The following is an 8,787-nucleotide window of genomic DNA, read 5'->3' as shown; positions in this document are numbered from 1 at the left end:
TGAATTAAAGCACTTTGCTTTTGAGTCCAGTGTTTTTAACTGCCCATACTTCAACAACAGCCTGCATTACATTGTGACATTTTCAGATTGCACCAGCTGAGCGACTTCCATTGAAATGAATGGGGAGGCTAACAAATAGATTTCTCCAAGCTTTATATTTTTCCTTGTTTTTAGGCCATTAAATGTAATTTTACAACAATGCTACAATTTCAGTTATTACCCTTGTAAGACTTAGTATCTACAGTTGTGCTCAAAAGTTTACACACCCCTTGCAGAATCTGGAAAAAGCTGAAACTTTTGGAAAAATAAGAGGATTTTTGAGGAAAATTAAGGTTTATTTTTAATTTAGTCCTGCCCTGAGCAAGTTATTTCACTAAAGAAATGTTAACATAATGTTCACACTAAAGAATAATAACAGAATTTCTAAAAATAGCCCAGGGAAAAAGTTTACACGCCCCTGATTCTTAATACTGCATGATGTTACCTAAACAATCAATGACCAGTGTAAACCTCTGAAAATGGTTTTGGTGTAAAAAAAAATATATTTAATTTCCTGAAAAACATTTATGTATTTTAAAATCTTCTGAAGGACATTTGTAAATGAAAAAATAAGATGTATAAATGAAACAATAACAATTTACACCAAAACCATTTTCAGAGGTTTACACCCACCTTATTTTAAATGAATCGTGTTGACTTTGTGGGCAGCACTGGATGTTTCTATCTATTGTAATCAGTGTTGGGTAAGTTACTCTGAAAAGTAATTAATTACTAGTTAATTACATATTCAATAGTGTAATTAGATTACTGTACAAATTACTCTCTCCAAAAAGTATTTAATTACTTATTACTAATTACTTTCTATATCTTACATCAACCTGCTAAATGACTAAATATAAACTTTGGTTAGAATTGATTCAAGTATAGACAGGAAACAGCTCTTTTAGTTCATTCAAATAAATAATATAAAAAAAAGTAGTATTATTAACAGACCAATGTATTACAAATGTGAGAATTATACATTAAAGAAAGGATTTTTAAGTTAGACTTTGAATTTTGATGTCAGTTCCACTATTGCACACACATATTACACAAAGTATTTAGTTCAATTACATCAGAAGTAACTAATTAAATTACAGAAAAAATTAGAGTAATCCCTTACTTTACTTGTTCAAGGGAAAAGTAATTTTGTTACAGTAACTAATTACTTAGTAACTAGTTACACCCAACACTGATTGTAATAGTTGTGTATGAGTCTCTTGATTGTCCTCAATGTAAAAAGAGGAATCTCAACATCATACAGTTACTGCTGGACATGAGTCAAATATCCAGAAATGCTGAAAAAGCAAAGATTGTGGAGGACCTGGGTGATTGTTTTGAAGATCAGTGGACAGTCTAATGACTCATGACAAACAAGAAACCCTTAAACAACTATGACTAAACATAAAAACTGTCATTGATTGTTTAGGTAACATCATACAGTATTAAGAATCAGGGGAGTGGGGGTGGTGAGATACGGACAGAGGACCGAAGTGCAGACAGAGGGTACGGGGTTAACGCAAAATTTAATAAATAATAAACAAAACAAAGTCCGACGTGGGGGTAAAACAACAAAGCACACGGGTATAAAACATGACATCAGGGACAAGGACTAACTATACCTAGACAGACTAAGACAACACTTGAATTAAATACAAAATAACTAAACTACACTGACAAGACAGGAACACACCACATATGACACACACAATGAACCAGCACAGGACAGAGAACAAAGGGGCATTAAATAAAGGATCAAATAAAGAGGGGACAGGTGTGGGGAATGAACTAATAACGAGCACTAAAGAGGAAACAAGAGGGAAGGAACAATGACGAGACCTGGAGAGAGTATGACGAGCCATAAGGGCCAAAATAACCTCCCTTCACATGAAACAAGAGGTTCTGCCATGGCTCTGCCACACGATCAAGAAAAGCAAGACAAGATGGGGCAGAACCATGACAATTAAGATTCAGGGGCGTGTAAACTTTTGCCCTGGGCTATTTTTAGAAATTCTGTTATTTTTCTTTAGTGTGAACTATATGTTAACATTTCTTTAGTGAAATAACTTATTTATAACAGGACTAAATTAAAAATAAACCTTCATTTTCATACATCCTCTTATTTTTCCAAAAGTTTAAGCTTTTTCCAGATTCTTCAAGAGGTGTGTAAACTTTTGAGCACAACTGTATCTTGACTTGTATCTATCTTACGCCCGCCGAACAGGAACTTTTCACCTGTGACTGACCTGATCAGGTGTGCGATGGACATCTCGTTCGCAGCGGGCTCTGGTGATTCATACCGTATTTTCACCTGTACGTGTGAAGCCAGCCTGGTTCCCATCCACCTTTCTGTCTCGCTGCAATTGTCGGACTGTCTAAAGTATCAGAGCGTAGCGTGGATTGATTCTATTCCTGGGTAATTGGTGGCCCCTGGTCTGGCCCCTTGCTTCTAATCTCCCTTCTCAAGATGAGAACAGGGATCACAAAGATACCTATCTGTAGCCCTCCTTGATGTTGAGAAATGAGATGCAGTGGCACTGTCTTTATGAATGCGTTCAAACCGGGCGTGCAAGTATGTGTGCAATAGATAATAGATGTGTGGGTTTGTCAGCAGTATGAGACTTCTGCAAATTCCTCAATGCAGCAAATATATCATACTGGAAAATATATATATATAATATACACAAGCGTATATATTCTGCAGTCCTATTGTGTCTTTCTCTGCCTTATTACCATTTAAAGGTAAATATATCAGTGTGTCTCCACTACCCATAGTGGCCCCTGATAGAGTCTATTTAGACCGAGACAGGAAAAAATGGCTTACTGAGACCGTAGACACAGAAAGTGGCACAAAATGACGGCTCGGAATACAGAGCGAAAGTTGCTCCTCACTTCTTCGAGTGCTCAAAAAACAGCGTTCCTGTTGGCAGTCCAGGACTGCCCTGAATAATCTCGCCTCACAGGGGAAAATTCCTGCCTTTTTTATATTCAGCCAACCATCTGCACCATATGTTGATCTCTGGGAAGGATGAGGTTGTGTTTTTGCAGCCTTCTGGAGGGAATGAGGAAGAAAAATGGAAAGAAAGCAGCGGAGACTGAGAATTTGACAAAGGGAATGAGACAGGGAGGCAGAGCGGGAACAGGGGAAGGACTAACAAACAAACAAACAAAAGGGTGGGTTGGGGATAACAACACTTAGACTCATGACTTTGGTGACCAGTGTCGGGGAGAAACTGTAAGTAAGATGCTTATTTTAGCAGGGTGAAAGCAGCATAGCTGTTTTCAAAATAAAATAACTTTTGTAGCTGCTTTTCTTAGGCTGCATTGCTGTATTGAGCATACAGCTTTAAAGTCCTTTGGGCTGAGAAAACAATTATTTTAGTTAATTGGTTCATTCAGAATGTATGTAAATTAGGTTTATAAAAACACGCTGATTCATTAACAGTCAACAAAAATGTGTCATTTTTTTGTAGTACAAAGCATATATTTCCAATACACAATGGCATATATCAAACTTCTGGTGTAGCCTATATTTGTTAATGATATCGCTTCCTTAAAGAGCCAGTGTGCACAGTGACATAAATTGGTATTTTAAATTTTAACATTTTTTAACATTCAGCGTTTATTTTTCACATAATCTAAAATTATGTATAATGGTGTTGAATATTTTTTTTCCCCGCAGGCTATACTCAGCCTGAACAATTAAATGCTCTTACTACCTACTGTCCATCACATTGCATACTTGCACATAGCATCTGGAAACTGTACATTGTAAGAAACAATAGGTTAAACCTGTAAATAAAACATCTGTACACTCTTTTAAAAATATATACAGCATGTGCTGTTTTTTGTCTATATATTTTCACTTTTTGTATATAGTGCATTATTGTTTTTATTTAATTCTCATTTTTTCTATATTAATTTATATTTGCACTATGTTTGTGTGTTTGTTTGTTTGTGTACACTTTCTTCTGCACTAAGCTCCTGTACCCAAGTCAAATTCCTTGTGTGTGTACACACTTGGTAATGAAGCTCCTTCTGATTCTGATTCTGATTCTTCTGAATATCACCATTGTTATGTTTTGATGTAGTATTAATTTCATTAAAGAAAATAATGACAAAACATATTCGTCAATGACTATTTTCCCAGGACGAAGACGAGACAATGATGAGACGAAAAGTAAGTCCATTAAAGTCCCCGTGAACCGGAAGTTGCAATCGTTTTTACTTCGCTATTCTGATACATTTCCGAGTGAAAAAGGAATTTCAAAGGAGAAAATTTGTGACCGTGGCTTGATTTTTCACTGCGAATTGATTGGATGTGTAAAACAGCTGTTGCATTGATTTTGTTCGTTGACGAAAAATGATGAGACTAAAATTTTTAAAAGAAAGTCTTTGTCAAAAAAATAGAAGATAAATATTACAGATTTTTGTGCGAGCCTCTGCTGTATGAGTATTTATGTTTGCGGTCGCCAGATGACAGGAGTTCAGATCCCCCAAACAGGGATGAAAGGGATTAAAAAAGTATACGATTTCTGCCAGTTTTTTTTCACGGTCAGTTGCATTGTTTCCGAGAATTGTCAATATTTTGCAGGCATCAGGAAGACGCTAGTAATTTGCGGGGGAACGTAAAGTCACCATGAAACGGAAGTTGCGATTGACTAATTTTCCATATCGTGAGGTATATCCGAGTGAAACGGCTTCTGAAATTAGAAAAAATGTAGGGCGGGCTATATTTTGCCCTTCCCTTTTTGATTGGTTTGTTGTAAGTTGGGCGTGGAGGGGAGGGCTTAAAATGCCTGGCCATTGGACAGTGAGTACAGTCCTACCTCTTCTTTGCTGAGGTCGTGTGGTGAAGAGATGTTGTTGAGAGGAAGAGAGGAGCTTAATGTTTTTGATTAAAGATTACAAGTGCAAATTAATTTTGAAAAAATAATGGTGTGCACGCATAAATCATTTATAATAATCACTGCAACACTGTGTAAAACACTTTTCCTGTTTCATTTCATGGTGACTTTAAGGGATGTGGTTTGGTGTATATGAATAGGCTTATGCACTGATCAAACCTCTGTGAAATATTTCTTAGATGAAGCTAGATGAAGTTGAATAAACTATATGCACATGATTTGACATTATTTTGATTTGTGCTTATTGGTAAAAGAGATACTTAAAAACAAATAAATAAATTGGTTAAAAACTAATTTCTCAAATGGAAACAATCACTGTGATTATAATTTTTAGCAAAATAACAATTTTTATCATTTTAAACATAATACAGCATGTATATACAGTATATTGGGGCGGTTTCCCAGACAAGGATTATTTTAAACCAGGACTAGGCCTTAGTTAAATTAGGATAATTAAATTGGTTTAAAAAACATACTTAAAAAAAAAACATTACTGTTGTGTGCATCTTGAGACAAAACAATCACAGTGATATATTTTAAGATATGTCAGTGCAAGTTGTTTTTGATCAAGGCATCTCTCAGATTTAAATTTTTCCGAGACTATGCTTAAGCCCTGTCTGGAAAACCGCCCTTTAGTCAACTGCACTTGAAACAGAGACAAATTAAAAACATGACAAGGATGACTTAATAAGTGTCACGGTCCCACCGTCTTGTTTATGAAATTCTAGTCGTGTGGTGGGATCGGGGCAGAGTTCTTGGGTTTTATGTGGGAAGACCATGAGATGTTTATGCCTCTCGTGTTTTTCCAGTGTCTCGTCTCTGTTCCCGCCATCTCGTTTCCTCGTTATCCTTCCCTAAGTGTTTAATGTACCACACCTGCCCCATGTCGTTATCCCTCGTTTGTGTTCCTATATTTACCCTCATGTTTCTTTGTCCTGTGCTCCTGTATTGTGTACGGTGTTACGTTATGTTGGATGGTGTCGTGTTCCTGTGCTCACCCGTGTTCCTGGTCTGTTCGTGTGTTGTGAGTTTTGTGCCTGATATTATTTAAGACGTTTGGTCGTGTCCTTGAGTTTAGTTCTTTGTCTTGTTTTCATTTTGCCCCCTGGTGGGAAGTCTTTTTGTTTTGTGTATATATTTCCTTAGTTGATTTTCCCCCATCGTGGGTTTTTGTTTTGTCTTGTTCTGTTATAAATAAATATCTTGTTTAACCCCTTCACTGCCTGCCTGCGCTTGGGTTCTTCCCCTTACCATTCCTGACAATAAGATAAAAACTAAAAAGTATATTTGTCGTGGGACTAAAACTAAGACTAAAATAAAAAAAAGCTCACAAAATTAACACTATTTTGATGTCTGTTCATGCCTGGTTGACAACTTTTATATTTACAGTTCACCAGAGATAACCGGCTTACCGCACTGCAAACCACCCTTCCCCTTAATTGTTTATGAAAGATTGCATTCTTTCTGTATAACAAACAAAAGCTTTAGTGTAGATGGCAATTTATTCGCAGAGTCAATCATCAAGCTGAGCTTATTTTCTCCATGGGAGAACATTTAAGTAAATCATGTTAAGGACTCAACTAAAGGGAACACAATAAAATGTATTTAAAGCACAGCTACATTAACAGGACACTTCCCACATTGCAGTGCAAAATGTTTTTTCAGCAATCTATGACATAAAGTGACCTGCTGAAGAAGATATGAGTTTGTTAACTCAAAGTAAAATAAAAATTATTTCATCATTTTGCACCCGTAGGTCATTCCAAGCTTGTGTGACTTTTCTTTCCTCTGCAGAACACAACTATTTTAAAGGAAATACATAATTAACATGGGCCCTTAAAAGTCCAGTGTGTCTTTTTTTGGAGGATCTATTGACAGAAATGCAATATAATATTCATAACTATGTCTTCAGAGGTGTACAAAGAGCTCACACAATGAAGCGTTATAATTTTATTACCTTAGAATAAGCTATTTCTATCTACATACACCGTGGGTCCCTTTGCATGTAAATCGCCATGTTCTGTCAGCCGTCTTAGTGTTTCGAATGGGTGGGTGAGGGGAGGGGTGGAGTGAGCTGTTGGTTGCAATTCGCAACCTTGCCGCTAAATTTCACTGACTGGACCTTTAAATTATATCGAAATTATGGTAAAACCATTTCTCAAAAAATCGTCTTAAGTGTTTCACAGAAGATTTTCAATGATATGATGTTGAATAAATGATGAATTCATTTTGGGTGAACTATCCCTTTAAGTGTAAACGCTGCGCTGCTAACAGGTTAACTACAGTAGCTTGTTGAAAAGAAAATTAAGAATAGAGAATGTGAAGCTACGTCATGCCGTGCTGAATGTTGCGCGCGCATCTTGAGATGATCGCTGCTAGTGCGTTCAATGCAGTGTTTTGTTTTTCTTGTTTGATTAGGAAATATAACTATGGTATGGTTGCTGTGTTAAAAACTTCAATAGCAATACGGAGAGTCATTCAGGAAAAGCCCCTGGTTCTTTCACATTCGATTTCTCAATATATAGAAATAGAAAAATAGAAATAGAATGAGAAATAGAATGAGCTTTATTGGCTAAGTATGTTTCCACATAGGAGGAATTTGTTATAGTGACAGAATCTCCACAATGCAACAGAAAGACAGCAACAGGACAGAACACACATGATAAAAAATAATAATAATAATATACAATAATATAGAAATAGGCAATGTACAAAACAGCAAAAACACAATATACAATATAGACAATTATGTATGTAACACAATATACAATATAGACAATTATGTATGTAGATATGTGCAAATTTGGTGAACAAATAATGTAATATAGAGTTGTGTGTTCCGCGTTTAATGTCAAGTGTTCATAAAATGGATTGCCTGAGGGAAGAAACTGTTCCTGTGTCTGGTCGTTCTGGTGCTCAGTGCTCTGTAGCGTCGACCAGACGGTAACAGTTCAAAAAGGGAGTGTGCTGGGTGTGAGGGGTCCAGAGTGATTTTACCAGCCCTTTTGCTCATTCTGGATGAGTACAGTTCTTGGAGAGTGGGGATGGTTGTACCAATGATACGCTCAGCAGTACGGACTAACCTCCGTAGTCTTCTGGGATCAGATTTGGTAGCTGAGCTGAACCAGACAGTTATAGAAGTGCAGAGAATGGATTCGATGATGGCAGAGTAGAACTGTTTCAGCAACTCCTGTGGCAGGTTGAACTTCCTCAGCTGGGCCTTTTTAACAATAGAGTCAATGTGAGTGTCCCACTTCAGATCCTGAGAAATTGTGGTGGCCAGGAATCTGAATGACTCCACTGCAGTCACAGTGCTGTTCATGATGGTGAGTTTGGGGAGAACAGGGGGCTTTCTCCTGAAGTCCACGATCATCTCCACAGTTTTAAGTGTGTTAAGCTCCAGGTTGTTAAGACTGCACCAGACAGCCAGCTCCTTGACCACCTGTCTGTAAGCAGACTCGTCACCATCCTGAATGATGCCGATCAGTGTGGTGTCGTCTGCAAACTTCAGGAGCTTGAAAGAGGGGTCTTTAGATGTGCAATCATTCGTGTAAAGGGAGAAGAGCAGTGGGGAGAGAACACAGCCCTGAGGAGCTCCAGTGCTGATGGTGCAGGTGTTGGATTTTAATTTACCAAGCTTTACGAACTTATATCAAACAAAACAAGCAACGGTACATATCAAAACAATAATAGCAGTGGAGAATGATCCTCCCAAGATGGCAGCGCCACTGCAACATGCAACATAGGGCATAATCAGCTTCACATTCTCTATTGACAACAAAACCGAATGACACTAAAAGTAATAAACAACAATTTCCTACTATGGAGAATAACGTTAAAC

Source organism: Triplophysa rosa, linkage group LG23, assembly GCF_024868665.1.
Source record: "Triplophysa rosa linkage group LG23, Trosa_1v2, whole genome shotgun sequence".
In the NCBI taxonomy this organism is placed as follows: Eukaryota; Metazoa; Chordata; class Actinopteri; order Cypriniformes; family Nemacheilidae; genus Triplophysa; species Triplophysa rosa.
Note: the sequence above shows the minus strand (reverse complement) of the source record.